At 42.6% G+C, this 25961-nt stretch overlaps 1 protein-coding gene and 1 non-coding gene across 5 annotated transcripts in view; both read left to right on the forward strand.

Annotated features, from left to right (window-relative positions):
* Window positions 1-25961, forward strand: part of LOC126416704 (uncharacterized) — a 307969-nt gene that overhangs the window by 212420 nt on the left and 69588 nt on the right. The gene's annotated exons all lie outside the window — the stretch shown is intronic.
* On the forward strand, window positions 8264-8338 carry Trnat-ugu (transfer RNA threonine (anticodon UGU)). The gene has a single exon. It is a non-coding gene; the product is annotated as a tRNA-Thr (tRNA).

Consider the following 25961-nt stretch of genomic DNA (forward strand, 5'->3'; position numbering starts at 1 on the left):
TAAGCAGATTCAGAAGGATGTAGGTTGCAGTAAGTACTGGGAGACGAAGAAGCTTGCAGAGGATAGAGTAGCAAGGAAAGCTGCATCAAACCAGTCTCAGGACTGAAGACAACAACAAGAACAATGTGTTAAGTTCTGTCTGGTAGAAAGACGTGGACCACTAAAAGACAGGGTGGGACTGTATTGAATGCCTTTCGGATGTCAGAGAAGTCGTGTTTCATCAGAGGTAGTTGTTAACAATCAAGGAAACAGTTCTTAACTATTTCAGGAGAATTCTCCGCTGTGAACGACATTTTTAACGGACGCAACGCTTAACCTACGATTGGGAGAGTTTCTGGTAACTTTGCCTCCGGGATATTGTTTGTCGAATATAGTGAATATCAGATTCACTTCAAAAATGGGCGGCATTAACCTTGAGCGACAGCTATAAAAATACGGTATTCTCTTTTCATCGTACTGCTAAATCGTTGTCTTTCATCGTAGTCATTTGCCAAGCAGTCAATCATTGAAAAATGACACTGGGAGTGGTTCGGCTCTCTGCGTAAAGACAGTAACTCACTCACTTCCCATCAAAGGTAGAGCGAGATATTTGACAACAATGACGGTTTGAGTGTTTCATATTTTCTTCAGTTTTGCAGGTTCATGTGTTCTCTTGGTGACGTCCACTGCATAAGACTACGTACTTCAGTCGGTTTATTTCTCCTATAAAACATCTATTATTGTCATTCAAAAACTATTTTATGTCTTTCCTGGTTTGCAATACTACTGACAGTTTAAGTAAAACAACATACAATTTTCTTTCCGTATATAATTAGATATAATATTACAACAGTAACCAAGGACTCCGTTAAACTTAGACAGTCCCTCAATCAAAGAGGGGAGGGGGAGAACCATTCGTGGCGCATTTTGATTAAAAGAAGGGATTTATTGATAAGACACATCCTGAGCAATCAAGGAATCGTCAGTTTCGTAACGGAGGAGAGTGTATGATTACTGCCCAGAAATAAAATTGTTTTAGATTGTTGAGGGTCTGGGGGAAAGTAAATACGGGTACAATGAGACTAATTCGTTCTGAAGTGATATTCCGATATTGTTTTCTGGTAATACCACAGTTTCCATAAGGTAAAGGTTGTGTAATACGTTGTGAAGCCTCTTTCACCTGTCCCTGATACGGTACAATCGCTCTCTTTCGAAACAGACACGGCATTGCATGTGCAGGTTGCAATCTATTATAAAGTCCATAATAATTTTGTAAGTAGCGTTATTTTCTGTGTGAGGATAGTGCTAAAATTACTAGGAAATTAGTGTTTCAACTTCCACACTCTTGTATGTAATGATTTGCTGGTTGCGATACCGTTCATAGTAAAAGAGCATCCGGTTTAAATTGGCTTCTGAACTTAAGTAACACGAATGGTGTGGAGAGCCTCTGACGCCTATCCTGAGAAGGTGGTGAATGTGGAAGTTTCTTTCTGGAAGCGCACCCTGAAGTCAGACAGGACCAGTGCGTGCGTAAACCACGATTCTCTGGGAGTAGTGACGGTTCTTCCCCAACACTTCGGCGTTGTTATACGACGCTTCTACATTTTTCTTCTCTGCGTTATACTTATATTAAGAATTAAGATTAGGATTTTTTGTGGAAATATTAGGACAATTTTTAGAACACTGGCCGCAGGAAATGATCAACTTCAACTTACTTTTATGTCCGTCGTGAAATTGGGTGTTTGTACGATACTTGAGATTTTAATGCTAACTTAAGGTTTGCTGTTTGTCATTATTTACTAATTAAATTAACCCTTAGTGACTACCCTTAGCTCCGCACGTTATTTTCGTCAGTAAATAGTAATTTTCAGACGGAGTTCAGATTTGTGATGTTGATGCGTTTAACAGACAACTTTACGCGAATGCACATATAGAAAATTTTCATTTCTGTCTTCGCCTATTTTCAAAGCATTTCTTCGTGACTTCTAAAGGCATTTCCGATCCAAGTAAGCAGTTCTGAGTGCAAGGTCGCTCATTTATGGCCACCTTCTGCTTAACCCCCCAAGGCTCGAAATCCAATACGTCATTCACTTCGACCCCCTAGCTCGGCACTTATTTATATTTCATATTTATCGATGTCGCTCCCATCAAATTATGTAACGTGGCAACACCTTTATATAATGAGTATAGTATTTATTCTTTTACGCCTTAGATACTTCTCAAAAATGTCGCGCAAGGCCACCATAACGCGATTAATCGCGTTTTGGCTCGTAGTTCACTTACTACTAGAGGCAAGTGTAGAATAACGCAAAAGAAAATTACATCACCGTTGCCTAACTGCTACGATACTGAAAACATTCTCGTATGTATTCCCAAGGAATTAATCTATTTTTCTTGTCAATCAGAAGTCTCAGCCAAGAGTATTGAAAATAACACACCTTTTTGCTGAAAAAGTGATTTGGTAACTAGTAGGGAGTTGGCGTTTGTAGCGCAATTTTGATATCCAATTGATATGCAAATTTGATCAACTAATCACCCCTGCTCCAGCCACCCCCACCCACGACCCGCCAAAATTCGAAATTCCCGTCAATGGGGTAGGTTGGGGGAGGCGGGTGGGGAGGGAGGGGGAAGAGGGGGCGGGGCACACGTGCAACTGAGAAAAACACGTGACGTCATCCGGGGGCGGGGGTGGGATGATTAATGGATCAATTTAATTAATTTGCATATCAATTTGATATCAAAATTGCGCTACAAACGCCAATCCCATACTACTATGGTACCCCGTTATTTAAGTGTTATTTTAAACTTACAGTCATTTATAAATATCAGTATGATCCGATCGTGAAGCTGCGAGAAACGGACAGCGATAGATGTCAGACATACTTGTTCGGCCCGACGCCAGCATGAGGAAGAGACTGTCCCGATCTGCGCTGAAGAGAAATTATAATTTAAATAAAAGACTTTTTGATACAACACCTTTTGAAAACGGACCAAAAAGTATAAAATAATTTCTCGCAGCCCCCATACAGATAGTTTTGAAATTTTAAACGGAAAACGTGGGTTTCATGCTATAGATAATTGAGGCGAATAGACCACTTAAGTCACGAACAATTTTATTGCACTGCAAATGATATGAACTGTTCTGTGATTTTTCTCAAAGACAGCTACTGTACACTCATTATTATAGCTATTAAAAATTCGCTAGCACATTTTCATGGCTATTTGCATGGGGTTTAGGAATCTATATGTGGCTAGGAGGAATTATTTTGTACTTTCTTGCCCTTTTTAAAAACATGTTATATTAAAAAGTGTTTTAATAAAATAATTATTTTCTCATTCTTAGCCTTGGGTGTTGAAATTTTTCAATCGATTTGAAACATTTTGATGAAATTACAGCTGAGACATGTGGTAAATGTTGGGTTTATTTCAGTTTCTCTTCATCTGATCGCATTCGGGAGGACGACGGTTCAATCCCGTCTCCGGCCATCCGGATTTAGGTTTTCCGTGATTTCCCTAAATCGCATCAGGCAAATGCCGGGATGGTTCCTTTGAAAGGGCACGGCCGATTTCCTTCCCCATCCTTCCCTCACCCGAGCTTGCGCTCCGTCTCTAATGACCTCGTTGTCGACGGGACGTTAAACACTAATCTCCTCCTCCTCCTCTTCATCTGAGTTGACCAATATTTTGCTTCCTTTCTTCGTATAACTCGCGAAAAGACCGTGAAGGTAAAAATTAGAGAGATTCGCGCTCACAGGGAGCAATCGTTCTTACGCGAAACATTTCGCGACTGGAACAGGAAAAGGGGAAGACGTGCATGATAGACCTTCCGCCACACGCCAGACAAGAAAGCGAATTACGATTAATATCACATTATCATCCAGTTCTGAGCTATGTTGTAAGTTTCAGTTGCCTAGCTCATCGGAAATGTTTTTAAAATTCCTACAGCTCACCATGAAATCTGAAACGCCCTTTAGTGGACGGTAGGCACCAGGTTGACTACAAGTGGTTTAGACCCTGTATAGATGATACCGCCGTTATTTCTTCTTAAAAACTATTGCCAATTGCTCCGAGATCCGGTGTCAACAGCGGGCGGGGGCAGTCTTGACAGCTGCTCCGTGAGCTGTTGCGTGGAAGAAAGGGAATAAGTCGTTAACGTGACGTAGGCTTGCCCGAACTCCGCGTGACGCGCGTGTTTAGGTGTTGTGGCGTAGTTTACTTCGCTAGGGGACGGTTAAGGGGGGGGGGGGAGGAGGAAGCATCTAGTTATTGCTGGCGCTCATTATTACCTCGGTGGGTAGTAATTGTTAGTTGGCCGACAGCCTGCAAAGCGATACGTGCAGCGGATTGCTTAACAGGCAAACCTACAGTACATCTGGTTACTTTCAAATGCCGAAAAGCTATAGCAGACTAGTCGGCCGCCCAGCACAATACCTCGTTAGTGTACAGCGGATGGAAAGAAAATAAACTCATACTGTGGTACCAAAAAGTACTGGTACACACCTTTTCACACCTAATACAAAATGTATAAATACTAGGGACATTGTATGTATACCATTAACTCTGACTCTTGAAAGGAAATAATCTGTACGTCAAAATATTTCACCAACATAATAGAAACACTTATAATCAATTAAGTAAGGGTTTTCTCCTGCTCAAAAAAGTATTGACACACTGTACGACGTTTGTTATTGTGCTTGACAGACAACGCCGCGCGTACGAGATTAGTGCAATCGGAGTTGACAAACATTTCAGTCAGTTGCCTGACGGCGAGTGTAAGAGGCATTCACTTGTCACGATGAGTCCGAAGGGGAAGGCGCATTCAGTGTCATTCCGCAACAATGCGGTTTTTTTGCGTTCGCAGAGTAAAAGTTACTGTGACGTTGGTAAAGACCATTCTGTTGATTATACAACAGTGCGGGCAATCATCAAGAAGTTCCAAGAGACTGGTACCACAGACAATAAACGTAGATCAGGACGACCAAGAGTTCGTACACGTAGGGAGCGTTGAAGGATAGTTTGAAATGCACAAAAGATGGTGATGATGAGGTCCCATAGTCGGGGAGCGTAGGGAACGATGCGGGACACCCGCACCGCCGACTAGGCGAGGTCCTAGCGGAGGCGGTTTGCCATTGCCTTCCTCCGACCGCAACGGGGATGAATTATGATGATGATGATGACGACACAACAACACCCAGTCATCTCGAGGCAGGGAAAATCCCTGACCCTGCCGGGAATCGAACCCGGGACCCCCGTGCGCGGAAAGCGAGAACGCTACCGCAAGACCACGAGCTGCGGACAGCCTGCACAAAACGAGCCTGTTAAAAGTGGAGGGTCGTTTGTATCTGACATCCAGTCAACGGTTAACGAACAGGTCAGTGCTCGAACTATAGGGAATGTTTCGAACACAACAGTTATTCGTTGCAGATCTCCCAGAATGGAGCCATTTATTTCGGAAGTTACCGACGACAGCGCTTGCAGTTTGTTGAACTTTGTCTGTAAATAGGTTGACTTTTGGAATACGTGCTATTTTCTGATGAATCCAACTTTAACTTGTTTGGGTGTGAAGAAAAGGGAAATATGTGCCACAAACTAAATACAGAGCTCCAGTCACAAGATTCCTACCTACAGTAAAACATGGAGGAGAAAGCATAATGGTTTGATAATGCAGGGCAGCTTCTGGAGTTGGTGACTTCGCAGTTATTGAAGATGAAGATTTCATGGAAATCGTAAATACAACGGTGTGTTGCGCGTTCATTCACTTCGCAGTGCACAGGAATTAGGTCTTGATGACGTCTTTTCCTTTCAATGACACAACGACCCTAAATATAAAGCTCTCAGAACTCGGGAGTGGTTGTTATGTAATGCTGCAGGAAGGGTTTTCGCTTCACCGCAACCCTGATCTAATCCCGATAAAGCATCTTTCGGCACAAATGGATACAAAAGTTCGAAAACATCGTTCTACAGGGAAGCAGGATTTCCAGACGGTGTTGTTAGAGGAATGTTCGAAGATCTCACCAGATATTACTCCAACTTGATGGTTCGTTCCATGCCAAGACGTATACAAGGTTTCATCAGTGCCAACCGTATGCATACAGACAACTAGGCTGAGTTACGTGACTTAGGGAGACTGCTAACTTCATTTTTCTGTAGGTGTGCCAATACTTTTTGGATGTGTAGAACAACTGATTTCTTTTTGTGAACTTATATTTTTGTCATGAGAAACCAATTATACTAGAAGAATCTTATGTTTACTACTGTACGTTTAAATAAATATGACATTCTCTCTCTTCCACTGTACCATGTAGAGCTGTAGGGTCTACGTTCACATTCCAAACGGCCTCACCAACGTATGTCTGCAGATGAATTCTGGATCCCGGCCGAAGGAATTTTTTGCCATTCGAGGCAGATAATCTGTTGAATTCACCTGAGAGTTGCTGTAGGAGGGTAACAGTCCCTCTTTAATCGCTCTTCAGAAGTACTGAAAGAGAAGTGCATTACTTAATGAGTTCACCGCCCAAAATATTAGTCACCCCTAGAGAATCATTACATACACCATTTACAAGGTTGTGGAGTTACGTCGCATCCACGTTATGCCACTCGCCGATGATTTGACACGTTAATACTTTAGAGCAATGCAAAGACTTGAACGTTTTATTCTCCCGGTTGTACAAGGTAGCCAGCGAGCACCTTACAATTCCCGAGACATCAGTATCGTCCGGGCGTTTAATTTTAAAGACAGACAGCACTGTGTCATCCACACACTGCGAAAAACTGTGAAGTGCAGGCAAAGGGTACGTCCCACTGTACTAGTTATTAGGGTTTTTTTCCGTATCATTCACGTATGGAATGCGGCAAGAATGATACCTCTGTGCGTGCTTTAATTATTCAAATCTTGTCCTAACGATCCGTATGGGAGCGTTATGTAGAGGATTGTGCTACATTCTTAGAGTCGTCATTTAAAGCCGGTTCTTGAGACTGTTAGTAGACTTGCCCGGTATAGTTTGTTTGTCTTCAAGAGTGAGTCCTTTCAATTTCATCATCATCTCTGTGACTCTGTCCTGCGGGTCGAACAAGCATATGACCATTCGTGCTGCCCTTCTGTGATTACGTTCAGTATCTCCTGCTAATCCTTTCTGGTACAGGTCCCACACTCTCGAGCAGTATTCTAGTCAAGTGAACACTGAATAAATTTTCAGCTGCCACGATCGCTAAAATATTTTATCAGACTACCGGTTTCGGCAGTTCTGTTGCCATCTTCAGATCCCTTGCTTTGTATAGTCTTTGTTGAAGACACTAGGTAACCGCAACTTACTTATCTTCTTCCTGGCTTTCTGGGAGGAGTGAGAGTCGCCAACCGTGTGGCAAGGCATATCTCAGTGCACTTCTGACAGGTGTTTAAAGCGAGGGATCCGAAGATGGCAACAGAGAATTGCCGAAACCGGTAATTCAATAAATGATGCTAGCGATCTTGACAGTTGAAAATTCATTTAGTGTTTTTAGTACTACAATCGCCCATACGCCGACGATGTCAGAAGTGTATGATTCTAGTCAAAATCATGTAACATATTATCAGCGAAACGACTAAGTAAAATATTATTTGTGAATGTCTGTACTGAGGAAGAATGGGAAGTTTAGCTAAAATTTAACAAACATACTTTTTGGGTACCATGATGCTGATTTTCTGATAGCCTGCTGGGTAATTTCGTGTTTAAAGTTCTAATTTTTATGAAATTATAATTAAATGGACACCCTAGCTGCAAAAAGGCGTTGATATAATTCATTGGGGACACGATGAAAATGTGTGCCCCGACTGGGACTCGAACCCGGGATCTCCTACTTACGTGGCAGACGCTGTATCCATCTGAGCCACCGAGGACACAGAGGATAGTGCACCTGCAGGGACTTATCCCTTGCACGCTCCCCGTGAGACCCACATTCCCAACATGTCCACACCACTACATTCGTAGTGCGCCTAATAGATGTTTGCCCATCATACTCATTACTCGTGGCAGATTAATCTACCAAGTCCCGTACGAGTTCGGGCATAGCGTGTGCATTCGCTCAAGAAGGTCAGTGGCCGGGAAGCCATATTTTAACTATATATGACTGTAGTATCTGCCCGAACTCGTACGGGACTTGGTAGATTAATCTGCCACGAGTAATGAGTATGATGGGCAAACATATATTAGGCGCACTGCAAATGTAGTGGTGTGGACATGTTGGGAATGTGGGTCTCGCGGGGAACGTGCAAGGGATAAGTCCCTGCAGGTGCACTATCCTCTGTGCCCTAGGTGGCTCAGATGGATAGAGCGTCTGCCATGTAAGCAGGAGATCCCGGGTTCGAGTCCCGGTCGGGGCACACATTTTCAACATGTCTCCAATGAAGAACATCAACGCCTGTTTGCAGCTAGGGTGTCCATTTAATTATCATTTAATTTTTAACAAAGCTGCATGTTCATCTACGGTAACTGTTCTTTCGGGAACCGATACTACCGTCATATATATTCTATTTTTTTAAAAAATTCGCAACATCGCTTGATTTGACGATTACTATCTACTCCCACTTCTTTTTATCAAAAGTAAGCATAGGTGCCCGAAGTGTCGATTCTTATCTTTCGCTGCTTATAAGAGTACGATACTTTCGTTACGATACTACTCATGAGTAAAATATAAATACTTTTCGTACGATACCGTGTCCCTAGGAGGGGCAAATGCGTTCCCCCCGTCGGCCCATGCTAACGTCTATGATACGCTTCAGTCCTCCGGTTGCCTTGAGTACGACGCCGAGGCTGAGTCGCCGTCTTATATCCCGATGGATATTATTGTATTATTACTGGTAATGGCAGAATAGATTGTAGCACGGGGGAGGAAGTAACAAAGCCAAGAACACGTCGCACCTCGTGATTTCCGTGTGTGCCCGCATCTGCAGGCTTCGCCTCTCTGCCATGTCTGCCCGTCACAGCGTTTCCTGGAAGCGGCAGCTCGCGTTAAACATTCTAGCAGCGCAGCGCAGCGGCCTCTGTCCACTTTCCCGTGCAGGCTGCGTTTCCCTACTCAGCGCTGTGTTGTTTCTGGGGACGTCTTTGGATGACGGCGCGAATGTATCTGCGTGTACATCCATTCCTGCAAACCGATTTGAAGTGCTTGGCACAGAATACTTCCTGTTTTACCGCTTATTAGGGTTTCTTGGCATTCCAGCCGCAAATGGATGTGCTATGCAGTTAGTGTAATGCTGTCTCCTCGGTCCCTGCGGGATCGAAATTTGGCGGGCTGTAGGATATTCCCAAATACGTCGGTGAATAACCTGTCTTGAAAATTTGAAAGTAATTCCATCGAATTTTGCGCTCGAAGCACATTAAAGAAGGTGGCTAAGAAAGCAGCCGAAATATCGTTTAAAAACGAATTATTTTGTTTGCTTCCTGTGAACTTGACAACATACTCGGTAACTCCGACTTTTTCGTTTCATCAAGGAAAGCTTTGCATTTCGCTTAGTTACGAGTATTGCCTGTTGTTATGTAAGAGATTGAGGTCATTCGTTTCTTGAAGGCTTACTGACTGTATCTGTTGGCCTCTGAAGAAATTGTTACTGGACTTCAACCAATTGTGTTGGATTAGATTAGATTAGTTTTTCGTTCCATAGATCCGTGTTGAGGAGATCCTCGTGGATGTGGAACATGTCATCTTTTTTTAAGCTGAAATAACAATACTAATAGTATGAATATATACAATACATCATTTGTTTCTATTAAAAAATTCGTCAATGGAGTAGAAGGAATTGGCCACTAGTAAGTCTTTCAGGCTCCTTTTAAACTGATCTTTATTGGTAACTAAATTTTTTATGTTTGCTGGCAAATTATTGAACATGAGTGTTCCTGAGTAGTGGACCCCTTTTTGAACTAAATTAAGTGCTTTTAAGTCCTTGTGCAGATCATTTTTGTTCCTGGTATTGTATGTATGAACTGAGCTGTTTGTTGGAAAAAGAGATATATTATTTAGGACAAATTTCATTAAGGAGTAAATATACTGAGAGGCAGTAGTTAGTATACCCAGTTCTTTGAAGAGGTTTCTACAGGACGTTCTTGAATTTACTCCACAAATAATACGTATTAAACGCTTTTGGACTCTGAAAGCTTTTGTTTGACTTGAAGAGTAACCCCAAAATATTATACCATATGACATTATGGAATGAAAGTAGGCAAAGTATGCAAGCTTTTTCATTTTTATGTCGCCTATGTCTGCTAACACTCGAATTGCAAATACAGATTAGTTAAGGCGTTTCTGCAGTTCTGTGGTGTGCTCCTCCCAACTGAATTTATTCTCAAGTTGTAATCCCAGGAATTTAAGACTGTCAACCTCTTCTATCTGCTCTTCATCATACTTTATGCACATGCTGGGTGGAAACGTGTTACAGGTTCTGAACTGCATATAGTGAGTCTTTTCGAAGTTTAATGTCAATGAGTTGGCTTTAAACCATTTATTAATATCCATGGAAATATCATTAGCAGATCTTTCTAGAACTACACTCGACATACTATTTATTGCAATACTTGTGTCATCTGCAAACAAAACGAACTCTGCTTCTAAAAAGCAATGGCCCTAAGGTAGATTCTTGTGGGACACCACATGTAATTTCTTCCCATTCTGATGATGACTGAGGACTTAATTCACCAGTTCCTTGCACTGACACCCTTTGTTTCCTGTTAGCGAGGTATGACCTGAACCATTTTGCAGCACTGCCCGTGACACCATAGAATTCTAATTTATTTAAAAGGATGTTGTGGTTCACACAATCGAATGCCTTTGACAAATCACAGAAAATGCCTGCTGCTTGTAACTTTTATTTAATGAATTAAGTACATTTCCACTGTAGGTGTAAATAGTTTTCTCGATATCAGAACGCTTCAGAAATCCAAACTTTGTTCTTGATAATATGTTATTTGTGGTTGAGAAGCTGCCTGTACATTACTTTTTCTAAAATTTTTGAGAATGCTGGCAAAAGTGAAATCGGTCTGTAGTTTGATCTCTTTATCCCCTTTCTTGAATAGAGGCTTAACATCTGCATATTTTAGCCAGGAGACGTTACGGAAGACAATGAATCTTGTGTTTGTGTACGGACAGACGGAAGGAGTGCAGCAGAGCGTGCGCGCTGACGGAGCGGTGCGCTGGTCTGGCAGTGCCGGTGTGGGGGGGGAGCGAACCCGCGAGTTCCCCGTCCCGCAGTGCCCTGGCCGGTGCACGTGCACCGAGCCCGGTGCAGCCGTACCGACGGGCGAGTGCGCGCGCACAAGCCGCACCACTCCCTCCACACCCCGCGCAGCCCTAGCTTCTCGTGCCAGGCGCTGCTACTGCTATTACCGCTGTTGCTGGAATCTAGGGGAGGGACTGAGGGGAAGAGAGCCGTTCGCCAGTTACGTCACTGGCACGACCCCTTTTAGTTCTCCTCACCGTGCCGCCCTAGTCGTGGCATTAGTAAGATCGCTGAATAATAGACCAACGCGTTCACAGAAGTCCAAGCAGCCTTCATGATCGTTCTATCCGCATTCATTTATGTTACCGTGAAGCAAAATGTTGAAGTATTTCATTCCTTGCCCTTTGGTTATTCTCGCTGCAAAATACTAACGCGAATTCTTTACTAACGAATCGAAAAACTGGTAGAAGCCGACCTCGGGGAAGATCAGTTTCGATTCCGTAGAAATGTTGGAACACGTGAGGCAATACTGACGCTACGACATATCTTAGAAGAAAGATTAAGGAAAGGCAAACCTACGTTTCTAGCATTTGTAGACTTACAGAAAGCTTTTGACAATGTTGACTGGAATACTCTCTTTCAAATTCTGAAGGTGGCAGGGTTGAAATACAGGCACCAAAAGGCTATTTACAATTTGTACAGAAAGCAGATGGCGGTTATAAGAGTAGAGGGGCATGAAAGGGAAGTAGTTGTTGGGAGGGGAGTGAGACAGGGTTGTAGCCTCTCCCCGATGCTATTCAATCTGAATATTGAAGCAGTAAAGGAAACAAAAGAAAAGTTCGGAGTAGGTATTAAAATCCATGGAGAAGAAATAAAAACTTTGAGGTTCGCCGATGACATTGTAATTATGTCAGAGACAGCAAAGGACTTGGAAGAGCAGTTGAACGGAATGGACAGTGTCTTGAAAGAAGGGTATAACATGAACATCAACAAAAGCAAAACGAGGATAATGGAATGTAGTCGAATTAAGTCGGGCGATGCTGAGGGAATTAGATTAGGAACTGAGACACTTAAAAGCAGTAAAGGAATTTTGCTATTTGGGGAGCAAAATAACTGATGATGGTCGAAGTAGAGAGCATACAAAATGTAGACTGGCAATGGCAAGGAAAGCGTTTCTGAAGAAGAGAAATTTGTTAACATCGGGTATAGATTTAAGTGTTAGGAAGTCGTTTCTGAAAGTATTTGTGTGGAGTGTAGCCATGTATGGAAGTGAAACATGGGCGATAGATAGATTAGACAAGAAGAGAATGGAAGTTTTCGAAATGTGGTGCTACAATGCTGAAGATTAGATGAGTAGATCACATAACTAATGAGGAGGTATTGAATAGAATTGGGGAGGAGAGGAGTTCGTGGCACAACTTGACTAGAAGAAGGGATCGGTTGTTAGGACATGTTCTGAGGCATCAAGGGATCACCAATTTAGTATTTGAGGGCAGTGTGGAGGGTAAAAATCGTAGAGGGAGACCAAGAGGTGAATACACTAAGCAGATTCAGAAGGATGTAGGCTGCAGTAGGTACTGGGCTGATGAAGAAGCTTGCACTGCATAGAGTAGAAGACCGCAACAACAACAACAACAACATGTGTGAATTTAAAAAACATCGTTACAACTACACGAATGTTATTTTGGAAAACAGCTCTCCTTTCACGCAGTTCTACATTTACGTCTATACTCTGCGAACCACCGTGAAGTGCATGGTAGAGGGTGTGTGCCATTGTAACAGTTACCAGGGTTTCTTCCCTTTCCATTCACTTATGTAGTGTGAGAAGAATTTTTGATTGAATGCCTCTGTGCATGCTGTAAATGTTCCAATCTTGTCCTCGCAATCCTTGTGTGAGCGATACGTAGGGGGTTGTAGTATATTCCCAGAGTCATCATTTAAAACTGGTTCTTGAAATTTTGTTATTCGACTTTCTCGGGGTAGTTTACGTCTGGCTTCAGGAGTCTGCCAGTTCAGTATCTTCCATATTTCTGTGAACCTATCCCACGGGTCAAACAAACCTTTGCTCATTCGTGCTGCCCTTCTCTGTACGAGGGGCGCGTGAAAAGTCCGCGCAAAGCCCGAGAGATGGCACCACCGGCGCGTATCGAGGTCATGTTTAGTTAGTAGCAACTGCGGAAAGAACGCACACCAAATCCCAGCCATATTGATCTATTTCTTTGTGTCTGGCATTCGTGTGAATCAAGTCGAGTGATTGTCAAAAAATGGACGAAAAAGAATTTCGTGTGGTGATTAAACATTACTTCATGAAAGGCAAAACGCCCCAGGAGACTAAAGAGAAGCTTGATAAACATTACAGTGACTCTGTACCTTCGATTAGAACAGTTTATAAGTGGTTTTAAAATTTTCGGACTGGCCATATGGGCACAAGTGATGCTGAACATTCTGGACGCCCTGTGGAGGTTACGACTCCAGAAATCATTGATAAAATCCATGATAAGGTGATGGATGACAGAAGAGTTAAGGTGCGTGAGATTGCTAGTACTGTGGGCATCTCGAATGAACAGGTACATAATATTTTGCATAAACATTTGGACATGAGAAACCTATCCGCAAGATGGCTTCCCCGATTGACCAAATACGGAATCGTGTGAAGCGTTGCAAGGATGCTTTGCAGCTGTTCAGGAAGAATCCGCATGACTTTAAGCGTCGTTTCGTCACAGTGGATGTAACATGGATACATTGCTATACTGCTGAGACCAAAGAACAATCTAAACAATGGGTTATCAAGGGAGAATCAGCGCCAAAAAAGGCGAAGACCATTCCTTCGGCCGGAAAGGTGATGGCGACTGTCTTTTGGGATTCGCAAGGGATAATCCTCATCGACTATCTGGAAAAAGGTAAAAGTATTACAGGTGCATATTATTCGTCGTTATTGGGCCGTTTGAAAACTGAGCTGCAAGAAAAACGCCGGTGATTGGACCGCAAAAAAGTCCTTTTCCATCACGAAAATGCACCAGCACACACATCAACAGCTGTGGTCGCAAAATTAATGGAAGTAGGATTCCAACTCGTTTCACATCCCCCCTATTCTCCAGACTTGGCTCCCTCAGACTATACTACTTGTTCCCCAATTTGAAGAAGTGGCTGGCGCGACAAAGATTTTATTCAAAAGAGGAGGTGATTGCAGTAACTAATAGCTATTTTGCAGACTTGGACAATTCCTATTATTCGGAAGGGATCGACAAATTAGAACAGCGTTGGACGAAGTGTATAAGTCTAAAAGGAGACTATGTCGAAAAATAAAAAAGGTTTACCCCAAACAAGTAAGTAGTTTTTATTTTGCACGGACTTTTCAAACGCCCCTCGTATTTGTTCAGTATTCCCTTTAGACCACCTTTGTACAGGTTCCACACATTTAAGCAGTAGTCAAGAATTGGTCACATGAGTGATTTGTAAGCCATTTCCTTTTTAGACTGATTCCACTGGCCCAGTATTGTACCAATAAACCGAAGTCTGCTATATGCTCTATCCACGAATGAGCCTGTGTTATCATTCCATTTCACTTTCCTAAAAAGCGTCACACGCAGTTATTTGCATGAGTTGACCGATTCAAACAGTGACTCATTGGTATTATAGTCGTGGGATACTACGTTTGTAACTCCATCATCTCCAAAAACCCTGAGGTTACTAATAATATTATCTGCAAGGTCATTAATATACAACATGAACAGCAAGGGTCTCAACACACATCCCTGGGTCACACCTAAAGTTATTTCTACATCTCACGATGACTTTCTATCCAAGATAACATGCTGAGTCCTCCCTACAAAAAAGTCATCAATCCAGTCACGAATTTCACTTGATAGCCCATGTGATCGTACTTTTGTCAATGAGCATAGGTGTGATACAGAGTCAAATGCTCTTCGGAAATCAAGAAATACTGCATCTACGTGACTGTCTTGATCCAAAGCTTTCAGTATCTCATGTGAGAAAAGTGCGAGTTGGGTTTCACATGATCGATGTTTTCGGAATCCATGCTGGCTGGCATTGAGAAGGTCATTCTGTTCAAGATACCTCATTATGTTTGAGCTCAAAATATGTTCTAGGATTCTACAACAAATCATTGTCAGGGACATTGGACGGTAGTTTTGTGGATCACTTCTACTACTCTTCTTGTAACCTGTGCTTTCTTCCAACTATTGGGCACACTTTCTTGTACGAGGAATCTGCAGTGGATTGTGAAGGGGCTAACTCCGCCACAAATTCATTATAAAGCCTGACAGAGATTCCATTGGGTGCCGGAGTTTTGTTCAGTTTTAACCCTCAGCCACCTGACGTGTTTTCAGGATACGCTACCACCTTACGTCGGTCGCAGAGACAGGTTGCATATTTTAAATTTTATGTTAAAGTACGCTAAAATATTGCAATAAATTAAAAGTCACGTCTTTGTTTTCATTATATTTCAGTCATAATACAACTTCAAAATGTGAAGAAGTATACTTACAGATATAAAAAAAATCAGCACTTAAGAAAAGTTTACTCATTTTAGGACTGCATTCGGCGCAAATAGGAATTTTACATGTAAAACGTACATTATGACAATTATTCCACTACATGAAATAAAACCGTCATAACTATTGAACAATTTGCGTTAGGACGTCCAAACCGCGCGGCTGGCCCAGGGGCATGATGGTAATTAGTATGCGCGTACGACGACGAAGCCCAGTTTCATTTGCATGGGTTCATCAGTAAGCAAAATTGGCGCTTTTGGAGGACTGAGAATCCGCATTTCGCGATTCAGAAGTCTCTTCAGCCACAACGGGTGACTCTGTGGTGTGCAGAGTCCAGTCACGGAATAATCGGCGCGATATTCTTTGATGGCACGGTGACTATCGAACGGTACGTAAAGGTTTTGGAAGATGACTTCATACACATTATCCAAAGTGACCATGATTTCGACAAGATGTGGTTCAAGCAAGAAAGAGCTCGACCCCATCGAAGCATGAGTGTATCTGATGTCCTGAGGAGCACTTTGGGGATCACTTTCTGGATCTGGTGTACTCTGAGGCCACTGGCACGGGCCTTGATTGGCCCCCATATTCTCCAGGTCTGAACACATGCGACTCCTTTTCGTGGGGCTGTATTAAAGACAAAGTGTACAGCAGTATTGGCTTCCGTCCCGGGTTCTTCGGCCGAGGTTCATCTAATGATTTTACTGACGATTCGCCAGCACGAGTGGCTGGCATTATCAAAGCTTCACCCTTTATTGCCGGTGGTGAACTGGAGCCGAGCACGCGGCCGCAGACTATATGTACCTGGCGCGCCAACGTCCGAGGGCTTCTCCGCGGTCAATTCCGGTGCGGTTCTCCTCTTGCTACCTGCGACGGTCGTTCGCTGCAGTACGGGAAGCCAGGATCCGTTTACCTTCAGGCTTTCCTCTTTCTTGTTGAAACTGTTCGCGTGTTTTTGTATTTCTACAGCTTCTCGGAACAAGCGCTTGTGATAGTGCTTCTCTACAGCCAGTACAAGAAGTATTGTACCCCGGACCACCTTTTTAAAATTAAACTTACTGAGATTTTAGACCGCCATTCAGATTTTATTACTGTTTACACGGATGGGTCTAAACGGGGATTTTATGGGCTGCTCTGCTGTGTTTCCCGATAGTGTCCGTAGAATAGGGCTCCCAGAGCAGTTCTCAGTTTACTATGCAGAATTGTTTGCCATTCTGTAAGCATTAGAGCATATGCGCCGACATCATGGCACGAATTTCTTCATCTGCTCCGATTCCCAAAGTGCTCTACACGCTCTTGAACAGATGTACCCAGCAGATCGAATGGTGCAAGAAGTGCAGGACGCACTCCTGCTCTTGCAAAAGCAGGGTAAGAATGTAATTTTCTGCTGGGTTCCAGGGCACATAGGAATTCCTGGAAATGAACTTGCAGATGCGGCTGCCGAGGAGGCTTGCTCCATCCCACCTCCGTCCCCCTGCAGGCAATAACATCATTCGTGACTCGGAAGGTCATTCGTTGGTGGGAGGCTCAGTGGCTGGAAGTGAGGGATAATAAGTTGCGAGCGGTGAAGGATTCTGTCCGACCGTGGCTCATCTCCTTCCGACAACGACGAGCTGAGGAAGTAGCCTTTACACGGCTTAGAATATGACATTGTCCGTTGACACATGGTTTTCTGTTACGTCGTGAGGAGCCACCAACGTGTCAGACATCTGGGACACAGCTGTCGATACGACATATTTTAACTGAGTGTGTTTTATATGCGGGTTTGAGGGAAGATTTCAGTTTCCCACCAGACCTGCCCTCTCTTTTAACTAATAATGAGCAGATTGTCGCTAGAGTTTTACGTTTTTGTGTGATGTCTGGACTTCTTCCCAAAATATTGGGATTGAGGTCTTAATGTGCTGTACAGTGGTTTGATCACCCAAAAAGTTTTATCTACCTGTTTTGATGTGCTGTGACCAATCATGAAATTTGAGCATTTACAATCTCGCAAAGATCGGCTCTAAATTAATCCTTATTTAAAAGATGTTAGCTGCACGTGTCAACATTTCTTTTGGGAACGGGCGCTGATAACAACGTTGTTGTGCGCCCTAAAACACTAATCATCATCATCATCATCATCATCATCATCATCATCATCATCATCATCATCATCTCTACAGCCAGAACTTCCGTGTCGGCGAATTTTAATACGAGGTCGGTCTTACTCATTGCGTGCCCTGCCACGTCCGATTTCTCAACTGCCCCAACCTGCAATGTCGCTTATACTGTTTGATCCTGGTGTTAATTGATCGTCCAGTCATTACGACATAAACATTTCCGCATGTGGATCGTATACGGTATATTCCCGACATTGCAAGTGGGTCCCTTTTCTCCTTCGCCGATCTAAGACACTCTTTCATATTCCTTGTCGGTTTGAAAATCGTCTTTACGCCATGTTTGCGCAATATACGGCCGATTCTGTCCGTCACTCTGGGAATGTATGGCAGAAAGGCCGTACCTGACATTTCTTTTTCTGATTCCTTACTTCGCCGAGTGTTTGGGTCTGTTACACTTCTAATATAATTTGTGAAGTACCCATTGCCCCTCAGAACACTTTACAGGTGTTGCATTTCTCGTCATATCACATCGGATGGGGAAAATCGGTTTTTAATTGTCCTGAGGCCACAAACCGCATAAAAAGCATCACTCACGTCGATTTTTAATTATCCTTAGGCCAAAAACCGCATAAAAAGCATCACTCACGTCAATTTTTAATTATCCTGAGGCCAAAAACCACATAAAAAGCATCAATAAAAATCAAATCGGATTATTAATTTCCTTGTGACTGGCGCAAAACATGTTCAAATATGCTGTCCACTGTTTTCTGCAACAAGTGTAAATCGAGGAACAGCATGTTCCACAACTGATCGAAGTGTTTCCGGGGTGACGTTCAGAATGTGTTGCGCAATGCATGCCTTCAGTGCAGCTAAGTTTGCAAGCGGAACACTGAACACCTCATCTTTGAGATAGCCCCACAGCCAGAAGTTACTTGGATTAAGATCAGGTGAACGGGACGGCCAGGATGCAGGCAAATAGCGGCTGATAATTCTAGCATTTTCGAAATGGTGCTTCAGCGGCTGCATAACTGGATTTGCAATGTGCGGAGGTGCGTCGTATTGCATAAAAATGATCCCATCCACACATCACGCTGTTGATGAGCTGGAATGATGCGGTTGCGCAAAATACACTCATAGCGCTTACCAGTGATGGTACAGATAACAGGACTAGAAGCATCTGTCTCTTCGAAAAAATGTGGCCCTATGATAAATGATGGCGTAAACCCGCACCACACATTGACCTTTTCAGGATGAAGTGGCACTGATTGTTTTGCGTGTGGATTTTCCATTTCCCATATCCGACAATTGTATGTATTGACATATCCTGTCAGATGGAAGTGGGCTTCGTCTGTCTACAAAACCTTCCATGGCCAATCATTGTCCACTTCATGTGAACAAGAAATTCTGAAGCAGAGGTCTCTCTTGCTGGCGGGTCAATAGGAGGCAACTCGTGTACATGGGTAATTTTGAATGGCTAGCAAAGAATTTCGTAGGATTTTACGCACCGTGCTCACGGGTATGTCAAGTGTTCGAGCAATTCTCCGTGCACTACACCTTTGCACACCACCACTCGTCTCCTCCTGCATTGCTGTGACAGTGCTTCCACTGACATCGAATCAATTGGTTTCCTCCCTCTACCAGGTTGCACGCCAAAAGAACACGTCTTCTGGAATTTCCGAATCATTTTCTCCAGACTCACGGCAGTCATCGGACCAACGCCTTTTTTCAACCCTTCAGTGTCCGAACTTATGCAGAGCGACGTGTGCTCAGTCACCATTGTTGTAATACAGCTTTACAAGCAGAGCACGATGCTGCATTGAGACACTCCTAGCGAACGTTGCAGACGCGAAAGGAGAAAAAGCCGTGTACCTCTGGTGTTCATACCAACCTCAGTGGGTCGTGCGCATGACAGATGTTGTCATTTACGTATTCCGACACATACAATGCCATCTGTTGATCAATTTTCACACTATTTTTCTTCTTCTGCCATACGTTTTCCCCTTCTCCGATAATATTCCGTTGCAATTTAACGTCATTCTGACCAGTGGTATTATTTCTAGAGCGTTGTGAAAGTTTTTTAATCACCCTGTACATTTTGAATTTGCACCTTCCGCGGAAAGCTACTAGTATTTCATCAATGCAAGCATTGCTTCCAAAGAAACAGACATTTTTACAGTTCTGAATGAACATTCTAAAAAGTTGCGATATAGGTGTAGCTAAATCAGTGCTGCGGCGTTCAGTTCGAGTATTTGCATCATGAAACGGAAGACAGTTGAGCAGTGCTTCAAACATATTCTTACTTATAATGCAGCGACATATTTCTCTGCCTGTGCCACCTTTGCTGTATCAGCATATATAGTGTGTGTAGTTTTCTTTGGAAATAGCAGTATAGTACAGCATACCAACGAAGGCTTTAAATTCAATTACATATACATCACGAACAGCTGTTTACCGTTGGTAATTAGGTCGAATTTTCTGATTTTTTTTTCATTAGAATGCCTTACTGTTCCTCCTCTTTCAGAGAAAAATAAGCTCCACAAATGCAGTTGATTCATATTTTCATGCCAAACGCCCTGAAAATTACGTTTTAATTCAAGTGGATGCCGTATGATGATATGATACATAGTCCTTGATCTTGAGACTGGAGGACGGGAAGACCAACGATATCAGTTCTTACCAAAGAAGTTGCGGTATCTTGCCAGTGGAACATCGTCGTCGGAAGGTGAATCCTCCATCGGCGTCCTAATGTCATTCTCTTGTTCCATGGGTTGAGGTTCAGCCCCATCACCTTCGACTTCTGAATCGGACTGATGTTCATCTTCAATGAATCCGCTGGAACATCTTTTACGTCACTACAGTCTTCATTTGGAAGTTCTGGTATAGATAATAAGTCTTCAGAATCTACACTCTGTGACCAAAAGTATCCGGACACCTGACTGAAAATGACTTAAAAGTTCGTTGCGCCCTCCATCGGTAATGCTGGAATTCAATATGGTGTTGTTGGCCCAACCCCAACCCGTAGCCTTGATGACAGCTTCCACTCTCGCAGGCATAATTTCAATCAGGTGCTGGAATGTTTCTTGGGGAAAGGCAGCCCATTCTTCACAGAGAGCTGCACTGAGAAGAGAGATCGATGTTGGTCGGTGAGGCACGAACTCGGCGTCCCAGAACATCCCAAAGATGTTCTATACAATTCAGGTTAGGACTCAGTGCAGGCCAGTCCATTACAGGTATGTTATTGTCGTGTAACCACTCCGCTACAGGCCGTGCATTATAACCAGGTGCTTGATCGTGTTGAAAGATGCAATCGCCATCCCCAAATTGCTCTTCAACAGTGGAAAGCAAGAAGGTGCTTAAGGCCTGTGCTGTGATAGTGCCACGCAAAACAACAAGGGGTGCAAGCCCCTTCATGAAAAACACAACCACACCATAACACACCGGCCTCTGAATTTTACTGTTGACGCTACACACACTGGCAGATGATGTTCATCAGACATTCACCACACCCACACCCTGCCATCGGATCGCCAAATTGTGTACCGTGATTTTTCCACTGTTCAGTCGTCCAATGTTTGCGCTCCTTACACCAAGGGAGGTGTTGTTTGGCCTTTACTGGCGTGATGTGTGGCTTATGAGTAGCCACTCGAACATGAAATCCAAGTTTTCTCACCTCCCGCCTAACTGTCATAGTACTTGCAGTAGATCCTGATGCAGTTTGGAATTCCTGTGTGATGGTATGGATAGATGTCTGTCTATTACCAATTACGACTCTCTTAAAAGTGTCGGCGGTCTCTGTTAGTCAACAGATGAGGTCGGCCTGTACGTTTTTGTGCTGTACGTGTCCCTTGATGTTTCCACTGCACTATCGCATCAGAAACAATGGACCTAGGGATGTTTGGGAGTGTGGAAATTTCGCGTACAGACGTATGACACAAATGACAACCAATCACCTGACCACGCCGAAGTCCGTGAATTCCGCAGAGCACCCCATTCTGCTCACTCACAATGTCTAATGACTACTGAGGTCGCCGATATGGAGTATCTGGCAGTAGGTGGCAGCACAATTAACCTGATACAAAAAACGTATGTTTGTGGGGGTGTCCGGATACTTTTGATCACATAGCGTATGTCAACTTCCTCTAACCATCAGACTATATCTTTTCCCCAATTGAGGTATTGTTACCCTACAAAAATAAAAAAAATACATAATTTAACTAATGTTACCTAACCTTCTAACTTCGGTCACAAGGAGCGCATGCAGAAGAACGTTACCGACTGCACGCATGTCTAGCACGAACTGGCGGGATAAGGGAAAAAGTACGTTGACTCATGATTACGTCACGTGAGTAATAGCGAAAAAAATTTAAAAACAGAACCTTGAGAATCTCTGAGACTGATGTCAGATGGTTAAGGTTTAACGATTTCATCTGTTTCTCAACACCATGGACTCAATACTTTACTTCACTCATCTTTTCAGTGGTACAAGGATTAAACTGGGGCAGTTCTCCTGGGTTTTCGTTTTGTAAAAGAACAATTGAAAATAAAGTTAAGCATTGCAGCTTTTGCTTTGCTACCTTCAATTCAAGTTCCTGTATTATTCACTAGAGACTGGGTACTAACTTCGGTGCCAATGACAGCCTTAACATACGACCAGAATTTCTTTGGGTTTTGTGAAAGATCATTTGACAGTATTCTGGTATGTTAGTCACTGAAGGCTTCACACATTGCTATCTTTACATCCATATGCATTTCATTGAGCATCTCTCAACCTATACTCCTGTTGTTTGTTTTACATCTATTATGCAGTTGTCTCTTGTTTGCTTAGTAGTTTGTTTACAGTGACTATATACCACGAACAGTCCCATTATGAACTTACCAGTGCATGGTAAACTATGCTTTAAAATGTGAGCCGTTGTTTCTTTACCTTTACATGCTGCGCCCCTGTGCTGAAAGTTTAAAGTTACTCATTGAGGTATGAAGGTATTGATTTTTTATCTAGTTTATCAAACTTAGATATCTTTCTGCTTGTTTCAGTTGTACTTTGTACTTCACTTGTAATTCAATTAATATTTGGCCCACCCCTCGAATCACGAGGTCTTTCAGTTGGTGAAACAGCATCTGGAGATGATGACTTCACAATAAAACATTTTGTGAACAAATTCACGAAAAGGGAGGGATAATCTCAGCTCCACCCCTTGTATCACCATCACTGTCACCATCGGTGGTGGTGGTGGTGGTGGTGGTGGTGGTGGTGGTGGTGGTTGTCATATTTGCTGTAAATCATTGTTATGAGTCTGTGGTTGGAGCCTACTTGTCACAGTGAGTTAGAATTTCTGTTCTTTAAATTGTTTCAGGCAAATTCCGAAACAATTCTTTCAACAAGTCCATGGCCAATACTCTCCCCTCCTCACACCCCTTTCTCTCTGTTATAAATATCCTTGTTTCCAGTTGAATATCTCTCTCTCTCTCTCTCTCTCTCTCTCTCTCTCTCTCTCTCTCTCTCTCTCTCTCTCTCTCTCTTTAATTGCCCATGGTACCTTCTCTATTAACTGAAATAATCTGTTCTTACTTCAAAATTTGTGTTCTATCAATTGTACTATGTCAGAGTTCCTCACAGTATTTGTTAAAGTTGGGCAGCCATTGTTTTTTCGAATGTGATTTATTTTTTGTTTCAGTTTCATGTTCTGATCTTGAAATGAGGTTGCTATATTGAAACAAAAAATTAATTGAAATCTTGTAATCATTGATTCCCTTTAGGAATGAAGGCAAAACTTGACAAGTCACTGCACTATGTATTGGAGCAGTGGAGGTGATGTATCTCAGTGTTGACTCCAGGCATTATTGATACCAAACACAACATTGTAAGAACTCGTAATGTGAAAATCACATTTTTTTAGTGCCACTAATTTTATCCAGAAATGTGTTGGATGCTTTGACTGGTTTGGAAAGCTCATTGTTTCCTTGTAGTGCATTGCAGTTACATATCTGTGTCAAATTACTGATAGAGTAACTGACAAGTGGACTGTTACAGTTCACAGCACAACATGCTACAACTACTTTGGTTTCAGGAACAGTCTGCTGCAGTTCTTTGCAGTGAGCTATTTATTTGTACATTGTTACTGGAGACTGACTATAAGCCATCATTCTGGACAATTCAAGGGGTTCGCTAAAGAAAGTACCACCCCACAAGAATGTCTTCTTAGTTACTGCATGTTATACAATTTGTTAAATTGAAAGACAATGAGATCAATAAAATAAGACACCTTATTCCACTGTCACAGTTATAGAGACATTTAAAAAAGCCTACGGTCAGTAGTGCATAAATACCCGGAGCATGCAATATTAGTTGGAGGCGACTTAAGACTGGGACATCTATGGATCCATTGTGGGGGATACAGTCAGTCAGTCTTGTGAAGTACTTTTGAATATGTTTCCTGAAAACTGTCTTGAGCAGCTAGTTGAGCAGCCTACACACAATCAAAATATCTTAAGACATTGTAGCTACAAATAGGCCAGACCTTATTGACGGCCTCACTATAGAGATAGGGATTAGTTGCTGTGATGACATAGTGAGAGAGTGGTTTTGCTAGAAAGAGAAGTTGTTAGCAACTCATGTAGACAATGAATTGATGTCATTTAGTACCAGTATAATAAATGTAGAAGTATTACAGGCAAAGCTTAAACAAATGGTAAATCATGCTCTGGAGAAGTATGTGCCTAGTAAGTGGATTAAGGATGGAAAAGACCCACTGTTGTTTAACATCAACATTTGGAAAATGCTATTGTGCCCTCAGTTCAGAAGAGAATGCACAAATGATGACAGACAAAGGTTAGTAGAGATTCATGCATCTTTAAAGAGATGTATGTGCAAACTATACAACTACTGTCACTGTCATACCCTAGCAGAAGATCTGTCCGTGCATCTAAGAAAGTTATGGTCCTATGTAAAATCACTAAGGTGGTCTAAAGTTTCCATCCAGCCACTTGTTGAGCAGTCTGATGTGGCAGTAGAAGATAGCAGAACAAAAGCAGAAGTTGCTCAGGCTGTCACACAGAGTTCCGTAAGGACAACATAGTAACCATAGTAATAAGCATCCCTGGCATAGAAAAAACCAAAAGAGTTGAAAACAAATACGTCACGAGGTCTGGATGGAATCCCAATTCAGTTTTTTAGAGTGTATTCTACGGCTATGTCTCATTGCTCAGCTTGCATTTATCGCGAATATCTTGTCCAGTGCAAAGTCTCAAACAACTGGCAAAAAGTACAGATGACACCTGTATTTAAGAAGCCCTGTAACATTACAGACCAATATCCATAGCATCAAACTTCCTGGCAGATTAAAACTGTGTGCTGGACTGAGACTCAAACTCGGGACCTTTGCAGGAGAGCGTATGTGAAGTTTGAAAGGTAGGAGATGAGGTACTGGCAGAATTAAGGCTGTGAGGACAGGGTGTGAGTCGTGCTTGGGTAGCTCAGTTGGTAGAGCACATGCCCGTGAAAGGTAAAGGTCCCGAGTTCGAGTCTCGGTCCGGCACACAGTTTTAATCTGCCAGGAAGTTTCACATCAGTGCACACTCCGCTGCAGAGTGAAAATTTCATTCTGGATCCATAACATCAGTTTACTGCAGAATACTTGAATGTATTGTGAGTTCAAATATAATAAATTTCCTTGAGACTGAAAAGCTTATGTCTACAAATCAGCATGGTTGTAGAAAGTCTCACTAGTGGAAAGCTCAGCTTGCCCTTTTCTTACATGGTATACTGCGAGTTATGGATGAGGGGCAACAGGCAGATTCCATTTTTCTAGATTTCTGGAAAGCATTTGACATTATGCTCCGCTGCAAATTGGTTCCTAATAATGCTGTGGTGTCCAGGAAGGTATTGAAGTTGAGTGAGAGTAGGATGATACAAAATGAAGTAGACAAAATTTCTATTTGGTGTGATGAATTGTAGCTTGCTGTAAATGTAGAAAAATGTAAGTTAATGCAGATGAGTAGGAGAGTCAAAGCTGTAATGATCGGATACAGTATCAGTAATGTAGTGCTTGATACAGTCTCGTTGTTGAAATATCTGGGTGTAATGTTGCAAAGTGATGTGAAATGGAACAAAGATGTGAGGATTATGGCAGAGAGGGTGAATGCTTGATTTCAGTTTATTGGGAGAATGTTGGGAAAGTAGAG

Source organism: Schistocerca serialis, chromosome 8 (genome assembly GCF_023864345.2).
Source record: "Schistocerca serialis cubense isolate TAMUIC-IGC-003099 chromosome 8, iqSchSeri2.2, whole genome shotgun sequence".
Lineage (NCBI taxonomy): Eukaryota > Metazoa > Arthropoda > Insecta > Orthoptera > Acrididae > Schistocerca > Schistocerca serialis.